The 17,267-nt window shown below is 45.9% G+C and overlaps 1 protein-coding gene and 1 pseudogene across 1 annotated transcript in view; both read right to left on the bottom strand.

Annotated features, from left to right (window-relative positions):
- Positions 1-17,267, bottom strand: part of LOC142775126 (adenylate cyclase type 7-like) — a 286,309-nt gene that overhangs the window by 5,738 nt on the left and 263,304 nt on the right. The window lies entirely within an intron of this gene.
- LOC142776904 (kinesin-like protein KIF2A pseudogene) lies at positions 10,670-12,755 on the bottom strand (annotated as a pseudogene).

Below are 17,267 nucleotides of genomic sequence, written 5' to 3'. Positions count from 1 at the left end.
TGTCACATAACTGCCACTGAACTTTTTGGTCCTCACACACATATGCAGCTGCCTCTCCTGCTGTTCATGCAAAAGTTCATGCAGTAGACAGCTGGCCCAAATTTCAGGAGCCTTCCACTACGGCATCTCCCATATTCATATGGTGGTTTGGGGAGGTTAAACCACCCATATCATTCAGTCGATGCAGTAGATATATTTTTGTGTACTGCTTTTATCTACCATTAGTCGTTACTTATCGAAATTTCATATTTCACAAAAGTCGACTGAAATACATACGAGAAGATTATTTAGATGAAAAGTCACCGGTTCCTTGAACAATATTGCTCGGGATACAAATTTGATTTGACTGAAAAGCAGAGTTCCGTTCATTCATGCTGGCATGCCGATGCTTGTCATTGCATACGTGCGTATAGTCGGCGACAACTTTTCTTGGCATTGAAGCAAAGGCTACAGAGCCAAGTTGCGCGAATTCACCACAATAACGCTCGTATTTTCAACGTGAAACATAAAAATTATTCCTTCAATTTCTATGTTGAGCTATTCCAGACAGGACGCAACTCACAGCGTTAAGATATTCGTACTTTTTTTTTATTTCTTGTGACTTCGCGTTTTTTGAACGCGTAAAAATGTCCTGCCTTTTTACGTGCACCTCAAGCGCTAAACGACGTCTGCGTCTACATGAAATGATGATGGTGCGCCCCAGTCACTTTACACAGTGTTACTAGACGCGCGCCAAAACGGACTACTTCGCGTAGTGCTACATGTGCAGAAGCTCCGCCTCTGTAGCTTTCCCGTCAGCGCCAAGAAAAGTTGTCACCGAGTATACCAGTATTAAGGGCAGCAGGCAGTCCAGTGCGTTTAGCAGGTCTCGGCCACTGTACGAAAATTAGTCCTAAATCACCAGCAGTACTCAAGAAACTCGTTTTTCTGAAACAAAATGTTCTGGTCGCAGTTCACAAGATGGTAAAAAAGAATAGCACATACACAACAAATAAGGCAAAGAAGAAAGGTAGAAGCTGAAATGTGAAAAATGTATGGGTTTACGACGCCGCTGCCGAGACGAGGGTTTGAACAGATGCGTGTACGGCTTGCATTGTTTCACTGGTTCCTGTACCTGCACGCAGCTTACACTGGAATCTCAATATACGAGCGCTTTGGCATTCCGGCACCATCGGAATGCTGTCGCCTCAGGCGGATACCGGTCTTTCGAATATATGCCACGCAGAAAAAGAATCCATTTGCTAGATGAGCAGTGAACGGTATCAAGGGGTACTCGCATTTTCTTTATAATCGGGCGTTTGATATTAGATACGCAAATACCGTGTCGCATTTCTCCGCCGATAAGGAAACTTGCGCTTTTTTCCCTTAAAGAGAAAAAAACAAAAACGGCAGGCCTGCGCAGAACGCACAGCATGTGCTGCAAAGCGAAAGCTCGGAGAGCGGTATTTCAAAGCCTTTTCTTAACTTTCTTTGAGCAACTGCTACAAGCACGCTTGCCGGGTACCCACTACGAAATAAATAAAGATAAATTTTGTGCGGTATGCTAAAATTCTACTATCTTTCATCGTTCCTCGGTAAAGCGTGGTATCCACTACACACTGTGCATTATTTTTATGTAGTGGCTGACGACGATCAGAAATTATGCCCTAAGTGGGTATGCGCCACACTGTATTGTAATTTTTTTTTATTGAGTGAGACGTTACAAAGTGGCGCTAATTATATCTGCAAATGCACACATTGACATACACTAAACTACAGCATGCGTTCTATATAACCAGTAGTTTACAGTTGCGTAACAATACTAACAGCAACATTGATATTAGCAATACTAGAAGCGGGAAGCTCATACGACGCGCTGGTGCTCGCGAGGATGGTAGCCCTGGACACTGCTGCCTAAATCAATTTAGGCGAAAGGCGCCTAACTACAACTGACGTTAATTAGAAGCGACGGCTTCATTATAGAAGTAGATATGTAAAGTTTATAAAATTGGATAGCCAGCGCCACAACCGCACTTAACGTTTCACGAACGTTAAAGTCTATTTGAAAAGTAGCATCGAGTCCTCGTGTGGATATGTGGTAGAACACTTGATTGCTACGCAGAATGTGGGGGTTCGATTCCTGCTGTTACCCCTGCCATTTTTTGTATTTTTCGGGTCAACGTTGCCGATGTCAGCTTTTTCTTTTCGCTCACGCGTTAAATCACTCATGTGTATCATGGCCGTTCCTTCGTAGGTAGAAACTGTGAATCAGCTGTGGCAGATACGCAATCTAGGGTACGTGCAAAGCAATTTACGGAAAGGTTTTGGCGACTTAGGCGAGAGGATCGTGACTTTATTCATGTCATGAGCAGCCAGTGTTATTCGTCAGGCCATCTTACTCTCTCACACCAATTTTAGTTCACCCCAACCTAAGGAGATGATGATGAGAACAGACAGACAGACAGACAGACAGACAGACAGACAGACAGACAGACAGACAGACAGACAGACAGACAGACAGACAGACAGACAGACAGACAGACAGACAGACAGACAGACAGACAGACAGACAGACAGATGGTTGAAGTGCCTGCAGTGTGCAAAGAAATGATTCGCATTTAAAATGCTTTCGAATAACTAACATCAACTGTTCCGCTACGTATACGGTGTTCCTATGCCAGCCCGGCCATTGAAGTCCAATGTATAAGGATCAACACTGTTTCGCTTTTAGGTCTAAAACCCCTAATATCATTAAGATACACATTACCTTAAACTAGAAATTAAGCAGTGACTGTGATGTAAGACGCAAGATTACCAATGTTGGAGAGAGTACATGCTGTGATATTGGCAGATACCTCCTGCCCATCGTGGTAGCCTATGGTGGCACTGCTCATCTTGATGTCGCAGATTAGATCAAAGTTTTAGTGGCTCCATTTCTATAACTTACAAGTCAGGCAGAAAACACCAAGACGCCGACGCTTTATCTCGTTGCCCGCTTCCAACTACCCATATCAGCGTTGGTGAGAAATCAACCGCCACATCTACCAAAGTTCATACGCTCGCATCGATAAGGCAACCCTCTTCAGACGACGAGCCAACATTTATCTCCCACCAGCGGTCCGATCCATACTGCAGACGCATGATGGACCACTTTTCGGGAGTTTCTCATCCACCCAACGCGCGACTCCGTCGTCAATTCCTGCACATTAAGCTGGACAATGGGGTTCTCTACCGCCATGTCTATCATCCTGACGGTCAGCGCTGGGTTCCTGTACTGCCACGCTCTCTTCGACTTCAGGTGCTCGAAGCCTTCCACGACGACTTGACCACTGGTCATCTTGGTTTTAAAAAAATTCTTGACCGCATTCGATGTCATTATTACTGGCCTGACCTTTCTTCTAGTGTAGCGCGGTACGTCGGCTCCTGCTACCCATTCCAGCGTCGTAAACTCCCCACGTCTGCACCTTCTGGACCTCTACAGCCACTTCTGTGCCCTTCAATGCCGTTGGAGGTTGTAGGTGTTGACCTTTACGGGACTCTCTCCGTCACATCTGCTGGCAAACGATGGATGGTGACCGCCGTGGACCACCTGACACGCTACGCTGAGACTTCCTGTGTTATTACAGGCTCAGCCGTGGAAGTTGCAGACTTTATTCTTCACGCAATAATATTGCGTCATGGGGCTCCTCGTGTACTGCTTAGTGACCGCGGCAAAGTGTTTCTGTCACAAATGGTAAATGAAGTACAGCGCGCTTCTGGAACTACTCACAAGACAGCTTCAAGCTACCACCCTGAGACAAATGGTCTCACAGAAAGATTTCACCGAACCCTTGCTGACATGATAGCCGTTTACGTCCAACCCGACCACAAAAACTGGGATACTCTTTTACGATTCCTGACATTCGCTTACAACACCGCCGTTCAGCGAACAACTTCCTACTCGCCGTTTTACCTCGTGTACGGACGCACCCCGACTACCTTTCGCGACGTCTCCTTTTTAAACAGCCATGAGAATTCATGTCAGTCTTCTAGCGAAGAATACATTTCCCGCCTGGCGCAGTCTCGCCATCGGGCTCGCATCAATACTGAAGCGAGACAGCACGAGCGGAAGATCATCTATGATGAATCCCACCGCGTTGTGTCTTTCCAACCTGGTGACGAGGTGCTGCTTTTGACACCTATTCGCACTCCTGGTCTTTGTAACAAATTCTAACCACACTTCATCGGGCCATACGTTGTTTTAGAACAGACTTCGTCAGTTCATTATCGTGTCACACCACTCGTCGCCCCAACAGACCACCGCTACCGCAGCACAGAGATTGTCCACATTTGTCGCATGAAACCTTTCACGCGACGCCGTCACTTATACTTACGGTGGCCAGGGTGTCCGCTTCCAAGTGGGGGGAATTAGTGTGGGCATTTCTTACTTACATCGTCATCATCCCTGCTTGATCACAATCACCATCATCAGCTTGTCTCTTTGTCCTCATTGCCACTCTGCGTCATCATCATCGTCATCGTCTGTGTACTACTACTGCCCGTTCGTTTTGCGAGGTCTTTCCTCAAATAAACGCTGACGCTGGCAAGACTACCAAGACTTCATAATATATATATATATATATATATATATATATGTGACGTATGCAGCGATGGTTAGGAGAAGTAGATGAGGAAGAAGTGCTTTTGGAATAAGCATGGCGTATGAGCCAGGCCACGTCACCCATTCATCATAGCGTCACACGAGTCGGCAGGATGATGGAGACATGCCTGCCCCTTCATCAATCGCTCATCATCGACGCAGTTGCCCACAAGACGCCCTGAGCACACATCGACTACGGAATCATCTCCTAGCCGCACACAGCGACCAGCACCATGACAGAATCATTGACCGACCTTCCCATCCCCAAGTACACCGGAGCAGCGGACGATGAACCTGTAGAGGACTGGTTCGACCTGTTCGAGCTCCACGCAACCGCTGCATCATGGTTGGAACGGGAGATGGTCGCCAACTTTACCGACTTCGTCTCCGGTGAGGCCTTCAAATTCTACCTCACCCATATATTTCAAAACGACGAGTCATGGGAAAAGATAAAACAAGAAATGATCGTTTGGTTTAAAGAAGACAATCAAGACTACGACGAAGACTTTCTTGTAACCCAACATCCACAGACAACCGCACTCGGTCGTCACAGTCAAAAGCAGCCTTCACGCATTGACCAACCTCCTGTTTTTCTATCGCGTGGATCTTCGGTTGCTCACAACGCCCACCTCGCGTCTCACGCGTTATCTATAGTCGGAATAGAGCGGAGAAGCTCCGACCACACTCAGTCAAGCCCGTCACCTACAGTTCAGTTTCATGCGCCAGAAGAGCTCGCATCGTTCGTTCCGCAGAAAGACAGTCATTCCCAATAAAATATGATCAAACCGGTCCTTTCGCTGTGTCGCCGTCGAATTCCCTGCCACCTGAGAGCCCAACCCACACAGGAGGCTCGGAAGGATCAATTCTCTAGCACTGTGCTGTGCCAGAAATATCCATCAAGAATGGCATTGCAAGAGCCTCAGCCTATATTCTGCCAATTCTAGCGCACTATCTTCATTGCCTGACACAAATCGCGACACCCTAACAAGTATCAACTATTTGCTGGTCACGCCAACCTACAGAGAAAAGCGGGCTCATGGTTCCAAAGGAAGTCCACCTCGTCAGACAGTGCAACATCAGCAATACCAGCATAAGCAACAAGAGGAATCCCAACAGCTAAAACGCCCACACCAACATTGGCGACGAACAACTAAATCTACATCGCAAGGATACTTGCCGCCTGAATATTTTCGTGATCAACGTTTACTAAAGAAAAGACTGATTCCGCATCTGAGCTATCTTCGAAGAAAGAAAAGCCAGGGAAGTTGTCCGCACCAGCGTTCAAGATTGCGCCTTCAGTCTGAACATCTGCGTCATCACCATAGAAAGGTCGTAAGCCATGAAATAAACATGGCGTATGAGCCAGGCCACGTCACCCATTAACACACACACACACACACACACACACACACACACACACACACACACACACACACACACACACACACACACACACACACACACACACACACACACACACACACACACACACACACACACACACACACACACACACACACACACACACACACACACACACACACACACACACACACACACACACACACACACACACACACACACACACACACACACACACACACACACACATATATATATATATATCTTGTTACGGTGCGATGCCTTTATTTACAGGAGATGATCAATGCGAGAGTCAAGGGATCTGGCCGATCACCGCTCGTGCCAACCTCGTTCTCCTCTTCTTCCACGCGCCCCCTCAGTATCGTAGCAATTCCCCCTTTGCAGACGATGCGCACCGGGCGAGTTAGGCTTCCTTGCGATTATGATAGCGTTTTAGACGGGACCATTAACGACGTTGGTCTTGATTGAGCGGCGACCAGTTGACAACAGCTTAGATATCACGTACGTGACATCGCTGAGACGTTCCAAGACAACAAACGGACCGGTGTCGTTGCCCAGAAACTTTTGACAGAGGCCGCGCTTGCAAAGCGGCGTCCAAAGCCACACCAAATCCCCTTTCTCAAACCATACGTGCCGGTGACTTCTGTCGTAACGGTTCTTGGAGCGTTTCTGTGAGACGAAAGTTCGAAGACAGGCGATGCGCCGGGCCTCTTCTGTGGGGCAAATGGTTTCAGCGAGAGTAGGTTGATCAGTCTCGGAAAAAGTAAGGATAGGGTGTGCGGATAGTAAGTAAGGATAGCTGTACGGCGTTGGCATGCGTAGAGCAGATAAAATGGACTGTATCTCGTTGTTTCGTGCTGTGCAGTGTTGTAGGCAAAAGTTATAAATGGCAAAATCGCGTCCCATGTTTTGTGTCCGGAATCAACATACATGGAAATCATGTTGACGAGAGTCCTATTTGTTCGTTCCGTCAAACCATTAGCCTGCGGGTGATACGGAGTAGTGTGACGAAAATGGCACGAACCAAGACGATTTGATTGATATGTGGGGTTTAACGTCCCAAAACCACTGTATGATTATGAAAGACGCCGTAGTAGAGGGCTCCGGAAATTTAGACCACCTGGGGTTCTTTAACGTGCACCCAAATCTGAGTACACGGGCCTACAACATTTCCGCCTCCATCGAAAATGCAGCCGCCGCCGCCGGGATTCGAACCCGCGCCCTGCGGGTCAGCAGCCGAGTACCTTAGCCACTAGACCACCGCGGCTGGGCACGAACCAAGACGAAGGAGGTCTTCAACTACATCGGCCACAAATTGCCGCCCGCGATCACTGATGATGACACTGGGGGATCCATGGCGTAATATAACATGTGGCAGAATGAACTGTAAATCTTGAGTGGCCATTGTCGCAGGAATCGCCGCTGTTTCGGCGTAACGTGTGAGGTGGTCAACGCCCACAAACATCCATCGGTTGCCGTTCGTTGATCGCGGAAAAGGGCCGAGCAGGTCGACACCTACGACGTCAAATGATAAACTCGGGGGTGCTATGGGATGAAGTAGTCCGGCTGGTGGAGTTGTAGGACGCTAGTGGCGTTGACATTGCTCACAGCTCGCAACGTATGCAGTCACAAGTTTACGCATCTTCGGCCAGAAGAAGCGTTCTTGCGTGTGATAAAATGTCCTAGAAAAACCCATATGGCCAGATCTTGGGTCGTCGTGCATTGCTCGAAGTACGTGTTGTCGAAGACTTGTAGGCACAACTACAAGTAGGCGAGGGCCTACGCCGGAATAATTCTTTTTGTAAAGAATGCCATTCTTTACAACGAAACCACGTTGACCGTTCGTTCCGGAAATAAAGAAAGAAGCGAGACTGTTGTCATTGCGTTGCTCTGCTCGAAAAGTTGTTAGGTCAGGAAACGGAGTATCCACTACAGCCAAATATTCATCAAAGTTGTCAGCGTCACACTCGGTTGTCGGAAGGGGAAGTCGTGAAAGGCAATCGGCGTCGGCATGATGACGACCGCTCTTGTAGCAGACTTCAAAGTCGTGTTCTTGCAATCGTAACGCCCAACGTGCAAGACGACCAGATGGGTCCCGTAGTCCAGTGAGCCAACATAAAGAATGGTGGTCCGTGACAATCGAGAATCGGCGTCCATAGATATAAGGGCGAAACATGTGCACGGTGAATATGACCACGAGACATTCCTGCTCTGTGACAGTATAGTTTTGCTCCGGTTTACTTAAACAGCGACTGGCATAGGCAACGACGTGTTCAGCAGCTCCATGGCGTTGGACCAAGACGGCGCCAATACCTACACCACTGGCGTCGGTATGAACTTCTGTAGCAGCAGATGGGTCATAGTGGCGAAGTACGGGCCCTGACGTAAGAACAAACTTGAGTTGCGAAAAAGACGACTCAAATTCCGCTGACCACCGAAAAGGTGCATTCTTGTTGAGTAGGGACGTCAAAGGGTAAGCGAGGTCGGCGAAACTGGGCACGAAGTGACGGAAGTACGAGGATAGGCCCAAAAAGCTTCGCAACTCTCGTACCGACTGAGGTTGTTTCAAGCTGCTGACTTCTGCGACTTTCCGGGGGCCGGGTCGAACGCGATGCTTGTCCACCAGGTGACCGAGAACGAGAGTCTCACGGCTGCCAAAGTGACACTTCTTAGAGTTCAGGGTGAGCTTAGCTCTTTCAAGGCAGGTGAGAACAACGTCTAGACGATGGTTGTGTTCATTGAATGTTCGGCCAAAAATTATAATGTCATCCAGGTAGCAAAGACAAACTTTCCACTTTAGTACACGTAACACAGGGTCCATGAAGCGCTCAAACGTGACTGGAGCGTTGCATAGGCCAAACGGCACAACATTGAATTCAAATAGACCATGTGGGGTTATGAAGGCCGTTTTCTTTTTGTCATTCGGGCGCATGGGGATTTGCCAATAACCAGATCTCGAATCCACGGAGGAGAAGTACGATGCCGATAGTAAACAATCGATGACATCATCAATCCTGGGAAGCGGGTAGACATCCTTTTTAGTAACAGAGTTGAGCCGTCTGTAATCCACGCAGAATCGCCATGTACCATCCTTCTTTCGGACAAAAATCACAGGGGCAGCCCAAGGGCTACACGACTATTGGATGATCCTTTTTTTTAACATCTCTTCAACCTGTTGAGTAATAACCTTGCGCTCCGCAAATGAGACACGGTATAGTTTCTGCCGGATAGGGTGAGCGGATCCTGTGTCAATTCCATGGCGAGTACGCGACTCGGGTACACTTATTTGCTCTTCTTTCTGCGCAAAGTCGAATATAGTAGCGTGCTTCGCAAGGACTTCGACCAAAGCTTGACGTTTTTCTGATGATAGCGACTTGTTTACCATACTCAGAAAGTTGGCTTCTGTATGGTACGTTGCACGAATAGCAATATAAACCCCAAAAAGTGGATGGAGGGAAGGCCGCTGTGGTAGCTCAGTGGTTAGAGCATCGAACGCGTTATTCGAAGGTCGTATGTTCGATTCCTGCTCACGGCTGATTATTTTTTCATCCACTTTTCTTTCTTCTTATTTACATTCCATTGGTTCTAATAACTTCCCCTGTATATTCCTTGGCATTACTGTCTGTTAGATCTCAATAATATTGTGTTAAAACACGGAAAAACGAGCCCTTAAGTACGCACTTCTTTCCCTTATATATATATATATATATATATATATATATATATATATATATATATATATATACCACGTCACGCACACTTGTCTGAAGCCACCGTTTTCGGTGTCCATAACCGCAACCACATTGCGTGAAATTAATAAAAAAAAACCTAGCAACAACGACTTAGTGAAGCTCGAAACTTGGGTCTGCAGGGTGCTAGCCCAGTATTTTACCGCTGAGCTACGCCGGTGCTTGTGGCTTGCTTGCAAGCTTGCCTTAGGCAGGCTTGATGTCGGGAAAGCAATCGCGTTATTACAACTTTAAAGCATTTTAAACCAGCAAAAGAACAACCTGTCATCGCACATTGCGAATAACGAAACGTGCGGGCCGTACAATGCTCCAACCCATTTTGTTCTTGTTCTCCTATTAACTGTGGCACATACCCACATCAGCCATAATTCCTCATCGTCTTCAGTCACTGCATGAAGAATATGCACAGAATTCTTAGCAAGTGCTTAGCGAATACCACGATTCTCAGAAAAATGACGAGAAAAAGCATAGCGAATTCTTGCACACTACCGCAAAGTTTATTAATAATACCCTAGTGAGTATTAGGCAAGCGTGCTTGAAGTAGTTATCCAATGAGTGTTTTAAAAATACTCTGAAAGGCGGCTCTTCTAGCTTTCGATGTGGCAGTGCTACGCCTTCCGTGCAGGCCTGGTGTTTTTTTTGTCACCGCTACTTCGGAGCGCCACCTGGGTGGGCCGTGTCTGATATATTCGAGACCGAAGCACGGGACTCCAGGCTAACCGCCTTGTTATGGGGCTCAAGCCTTAGAGATTTTTCTATTTTGTTTTTAGGCATAGGTGTGGGTTTAGCATGCGTTTAAAAAGTAAACCTTAATGAAGATAAAATAAATATCAGTCGACGAAAATGAGCACGATTTTATTATAACATAGTTGCTTATCAACAAAAAAAAGGAGAGATCCAGCAGAGTCAGCTGCCAGGTTCACTTCATGGGCCGCTTGATGTTTATGCCTTTTTGCCTTTCTTCAGCCAAGTGCTGTTGCAAGCCTGTAACCTTTTCATAGAACTTTGAAAGGGCCTTTATTTACTCAGAGAGCAGATCCTGGAGTTTTTTCACCTACAAGCCATGATCGTAGTCAACTTCATTTGTCATCGTAAGAAGGTCCATGTCTTGGAGCATCCATTTCTGGCTGGCGTCAAGAACCGTTTTGTGCAGGTCTTGAATCTGTTCTTCTATATCTTGGATGTGGGAGATTGTTTCGTTGACTGTGTACATATAACTCTCGGCAGCCACCTTCTCCTTTTCGTTTGAGGCAGGCTTGAGGTCTGGGCTGTCCTCGACGCCAACCTCCTTCACCCTGTCTGCATAGCGCAGTGTGTTGAGAGAATGTTGACAAGACTTCAAGCCAGGAGAGATCGTGGCAATCATGCAGGTCCGAGAGTTTTCTCCGACGAAGGAATCCCTGAGGGCCTGTGTGAGCTTGCTGGCCCGAAACGGAAGGTGGGAACCCCAACGACCCAACGCCCTGATGCATTCCTTAAGAGCAAGCAGACTCTTGTTGATATCGGCTCCTTTCATTCTTGTCTGTCGGTAGGCGGTCGACGTGTCCGCACCCCGCTCGTTCCCAGCCAGGTCAATGAAGGAGAACTTGCCGTGCAGCAGGCTGGACTTCCGTTGTCTCAGGATGATCTGGAACACTGCATGGGAGCGTGAGGAGTTTTGGTTGGCAGATGTCTTCCCAGATGTTCTCACACTTTTTCCCCGCCTAATGAGCTTGAGGACCTCGTCAACAGTGTGCACCTCCCTCCCCACAAGGCCGACAACTTGTACCTGCTTCTTGGCATATTCCAGTACATGAAGTATCGCCTTGGAATTGAGCAGATCAAACACCTTCCCGCTGTATATTTCAAAGAAGCTCGAGGAGACAACTAAATCTTTGTTCTTGTATTCCAAAGAGTTCAGCAGCCTAAACACTTCCTAGGTCGCAAGCCCGTAGATGCCTTTAGAACAGTCTTGAGTGTTTCCGAAGAAGTCTCCGTCCATTGTATGTGTTTTACCGCTTCCCATCTGTCCATAAGCGAAGCATGTTGCCATTCCTCCGTCAATTATGATCTGTATCAGGGGCCTCGTGGTGTACTTGTAAACAAGCTCAGTCTTCGCCATCTCGTCAAAGGCGTCATCGAATCAAAATTTTGAATTTTTCAGGAACTTCGTGAGGTGGACCTTTAGTTTTGGTTCGTGAACTACGATGAGATAGATCCCTGTTAGGCACAGTGATGATGTCCACCTCCTTTTGATTTACCCCTCTTTTAAGTGGCCTCTTGCGTACAGCCACGCAAATCTGGTGCACCTCACATGCGTCACCCATCAATAGAGGTCTTAAGTCTAGTGTCACCCTGTACTCTCTTATCATAGAGAGAAACTCACTGTTGGGATTTCCTGGGTCGACGTTCATACGCTCGCGTTTCTCCTCGATCTGGCGGAGCTGTCTTACCGACTGCTTCTGGCGCTGTTTCTTCATTCGGTCCACTTCTTTGACCACTTTATTGCAGCGCCTGCTGGCCGCACTTGGGGTCGACGCATTGCCGCTAGGTGCAACCAGGGCCCGGGAAGCTTGCTGCTGCTGGTACTGCCGTGTCGAGACCGAGGTTGTTAGCATGTCTTTTTCGGCCAGCGAAGAAATCAGATTCTTAGTCTTGGTAGAGGGAAGTGGTGCGGGTGGGGGCCGCTTGGCACGGTTGTGAACAAGCTGCTTTTGCAGTGCCGGCCTAGCACAGCTCCGCCAGTCTTGAACTGTAGTGGACTTCGCCGATGTCAGGGGCACTTTCATATGCTTTGGAAGCTTTTTAACTGATTTACGGTTGATGTGCTGGAGTCCCGGGTTCAGCGTGAACACTGCGCTGAATGTTAGCTCCTTGCCCATGGTCTTCTCCTTCTCGCTCCACGCCACCACGATGACCTGTTCAACCTGGTCCATGCTCACCACAGTGGCTGATCGGATGCGTCCGTCCGTTCATTGAAAGTGGATGCTGGCTCCGATTCTATGTCTATTAAGTTGCGCAGCCATTGTGTAGATGGACGAAAGCAGCCATGTTGAAACGAAACGCTAAATATTCGCGTGCAGGCACGCTGCTAAGATAGCGTTAGCTGCACGAGAGGCACAGCGCGGTGGTCAAGAAATTATGATGATAGCACTACAGGGCTCCCTCTCTTAGCGCTGTGCGCGATTTTAAGTACACGAAAAAGACATGAAACACAATACGTAAAGTGGCCCTTTTGGAAGTCCAGGCTGTCAACGTGAAGGGACCATCGGGAATCAGTGAGTCTCTGGTGAGGGACACTCGAAAAAACGCCGCGGGCGAAGAAGGAGACGTCGGGGCATGTTGGCAGTGCACAAGTGGTTCCCACGTCTAAACGGCGTCACTCCATTTTGCCTATGTGGTGTGACTCGCTTTACATAGGACAGACTGATAGGTGTGTTAATGACCGCTTGCACGAGATTGTTACATTGTAAAAATATTTTCTTTTGATGGTTTCCTGAAGATGCATTGTAAGACGTGTGAACTCACTCCATTCTTTTACAAGTCTGTCATCTTGGGCCGCAGTCGTAATCAGTTGACGCGATAAATTATTGAAGCGAACGCTATCGCAAATTGTGCAAAGCTGCGTGTGAATATGCCATCTGTGGCCTTATCTGAACAAAAAACTGAATTTACCGGAATATGTGCTGTGAAGTGTTGATATAGGATTGTGAATTTGAGATCACATTACAGCTATAGGATTTTTTGGTAACGTGTGCTGCACCACACGTTCGCGGTTTCCTCATGTGTGTGGCGTCGCATGTGGTGAGCTATAGAGTGTGCTGTAAGGTTACGCAATAAACAAAATTTGGAAGTTAGCGCTCACACGGTCATCTGTTTTTCCCCTTATTGACCGTAAGCATTCAGGCTCAAGGTGAGCTGCGCTGAAGCAATATTACTTTATCATGCACCAACACGCTCAATGAGCAGTACTCTTCAAGTGCAAGTCATTAGCACTTTCTTTTGTGCTTGCCGCCTTCGGGAAGCTAGGTAGTGAATTTCAATTTTTTTATATTTGCAATCAGTGTTGCAGTTCTTTTTAGTGGCTAATGGGCACTCTGAGTACCTTCGACGAGCTTCAAATTTGGCCTGATATTTTTAATATCATGAAAGTGGTGCGAAAGTGGAGCTCTTATGAAAGTGGTGCGATGGAAAGGCTTAAGAGAAGCGAAGCTGTGGTGTTTTCATCTGTTCCTTCACGACAGCTTCATAGTCAAGTGTCCGCACTAAGTTGCCCGAATGTCAGCCCTACCTTATCCATCTTTCCGTGAAAGTCCGCTGGTCTAAAAGTTAGTAGATATGGAGAACTTGCATGGTAAAGGTTCGCGGCGACAGTTATTCGGCACGATTTCATGTGCGTTTGAAGACAATATTTTTCTTCGTTTCGCTGAGCATAAACCACACAAGGTGCATATATATCTATCTGGTAATTATTTTTGAACAATCTTTACGTAGCCATTCCGTTCCACAAGATTTGCATTGCGCTGCTGTTGTACCCGTGTTTAAAAGTGGAATTTTATGCATCCAAACAACTATCGCCCTGTATCCTTAACCTCTGTATGCTGCAAGATCATAGAGCACGCAATCGCTAAACATATCATTCATTTTCTGGAAACAAATAAGCTGCTTTGCGCCACTCAGCATGGCTTCAGAAGGGGCCTATCCACGGTGACACAACTTATCGAAACGGTTCACGACATTGCGCGGGCTTTGGATGAACACCAACAAACTGATGTAATTTGCATCGATTTTAAAAAAGTGTTTGACAAGGTTTCACATGGTAAGCTGCTTTATAAGCTGTGTCAAATTGGTATCAGTAATGATATTTTAAAATGGATTGAAGCTTATCTAACAGGGCGGAGGCAAGTAGTGCGTGTTAATAATTCTGTGTCAAGCTTTTTGGATGTACTTTCCGGGGTACCACAGGGCTCGGTGCTAGGCCCTTTATTGTTTTTAGTTTATATCAATGATGTAGCCACAGTTGTTCAGTCGCCAGTGGTCTTGAGACTGTTTGCAGATAACTGTTTAATTTATGCTCCAGTTAACTGTGAAAACGACCAGGATAAAATTAATCAGTGTCTTGAGGATCTCCATACCTGGAGTGAAAAATAGGATATGGAAATTAACTACGCCAAAACCACTTTTGCGAATATTACCCGAAAGAAAAACGTTCTTGATTTCCAGTATCGTATGGGAAGTGAAATTTTGACAAATGTTTCTAGTTTTTGATATCTAGGCGTTGTGATATCAAATGACCTAAACTGGTGCAGCAACGTTGAAAATGTGTGTTCTTCCTTGTACAAAAAGCTGTTTTCTTCGAGTAAAACTACTAAACGCAACCAAAGACGTCAAACTGATGGCATATAAAACTTTTATTCGGCCTGTTTTGGGGTATGCTGCCGTAGTTTGGGGTCCCCACCAAAAAGGCCTAATAAATGAGCTGGAAAAAAGCCAAAGACTTGCAGCCACGTTCATATGTTCAAGATACAAAAAAACAGACTCAGTTACCGAGATGCTAAAATCATGTCAATTGGAAATGCTTGAAATTAGGCGACAGAGGAATAAGATAAAATCATTATTTCAGATTCTCCAGGGTCAAATAAATATTGATAAAAGTATGTAAATACGAGAACCTGGTAGAATTAGCAGAAAAATAAACCATAGTGCAGCCATTAGAACATATGTCACCCACACAAACGTCTTTCGGTATTCGTTTTTCCCCAATGTTATCGAAAACTGGAATGCGCTACCTGCACATATCGCTGAGTGCACGGATGCAAGGGCTTTTGAATATTTGCTTGACAACTATATGTTACCTAAATATCGTTGTATGATGTGTTGATGTTTTGCTTTCCTTTTGTCATGCCAATGTTGATGATTTTTTTTGACAGTTGACATTACTTGAGTGTTTTCATATACCAAATATTACTTTTATGTACTCTCTCCCTGTAATGACCCACAAATGTGGGTTAACAGTATGCTCAAATAAATAAATAATGATGCGTACGCGCGTACATGCTAAGCAGTTAGGACGACGAGGTTTCATTTCATCTCAGTATTATGCATATTAGTATCGCTTTCGCTCGTCCCCACAGAACTTCAGATCATTAGTGAATGAAAAGAAGTAATGGCATAGGTTATCAATCTTAATCGCCTTTGTAAAAACATTCCCAAGATTCTACGTAACATGGCAATGCATGTCATGCGAAGCATGCGGATAAAAGGGGACTGTAGTGCAATTGTTATGGTGAGCGAAACGTTACGAAATTACGCTAGACATATGCAAAAATACTATACGCCCAGACGTGTATGCTGAACAGTCGCATATGTTTCATATAAACAGTTCTTGAGAATTGCGTAACGATGCCACGGGAATTGTGAGTTTAGCAATACCAAAAGTGGTAAGCTGAAATGTAGTGCTTGTACTAGCGAAGATGGTAGCCCTGGTTTGTGCTACGGCGCTTAACAAGCTTGGTAAAGTATGTAAAAAATTGGACTACAAACTTTCTAATAGAAAATTCTAATGTTAACAGATGCAATATAAAGCACAAAACAAAGTTTGTTTTATGCATATTATCTGTTGCATATTTTTACCATTGTCGTGTGGGGAGGCTGCACGTTAAAGAACCCCAGGTGATCGAAATTTCCAGAGCCCTCCACTACGGCGTCTCATAATCATACAGTGGTTTTGGGACCTTAAACCCCACATATCAAATCAATCGTGCGGGAAAATTTACATTGGCCATACTGGTCGGTGCCTGAACACCAGGCTGTCATTAGATAAGAGATCTTTAGCAAAAAATAATTATTCCCACCTGAAGCGACACTGTTTTCAGTATGGCTGCGTGCCAATATTTGGTGACACCACAGAGGTTTTTCGTCACGGAGAGCAACTTACCAGGGAAATAGCAGAAGCATTTAATATTAACAAAAAAAAAACACTGCTTTGTTAGCCAATCATCGGTTTCATTGAGTCATCGGTAAACCACCTTCCTAGAAAGGCTTTATTTATAAGTACGTACAATTACGTTCAAAATACGCAGGCATACATTTGTAATACTGGTTCCTGTTGACGACTTCTGTGTTCAGCACGTGATAGGTGTACTTGAATGCCTTGCACCTTACTCTCAATCGTATATTTTTAGTTTTTTATGTTTTTTACTTCTTTAAAGCATATGGACCACACATGCTTCGTTTTATCGCTTGAGTTTGCGCATATTGTGTTTCTAAGGTAAAAACTTTTGCGTAGTTAAAGGGCCACTCACCAACCCGCGTTTAAAGACGAGGGGGTGATTTTCCCCTCTCCTTCATACACACGCTGCATCCTTCACGCCCCTTAGTTCTTGAATGCACTTGAACAATATCAGCCCTAAGCGCTAGAGCCTAGGAGCATTTCGCGCTTCTCAACTGCACGCCGTTGTCGCCGTTTGCGCCGTTGTAAACACAAAAAGTGATTTTTGATCGGCTGATTATTCACAATATTCATGCAAGACAAAAAA

Source organism: Rhipicephalus microplus, chromosome X, assembly GCF_043290135.1.
Source record: "Rhipicephalus microplus isolate Deutch F79 chromosome X, USDA_Rmic, whole genome shotgun sequence".
Lineage (NCBI taxonomy): Eukaryota > Metazoa > Arthropoda > Arachnida > Ixodida > Ixodidae > Rhipicephalus > Rhipicephalus microplus.
Note: the sequence above shows the minus strand (reverse complement) of the source record. Positions and strands in the feature narration are given on the sequence as shown.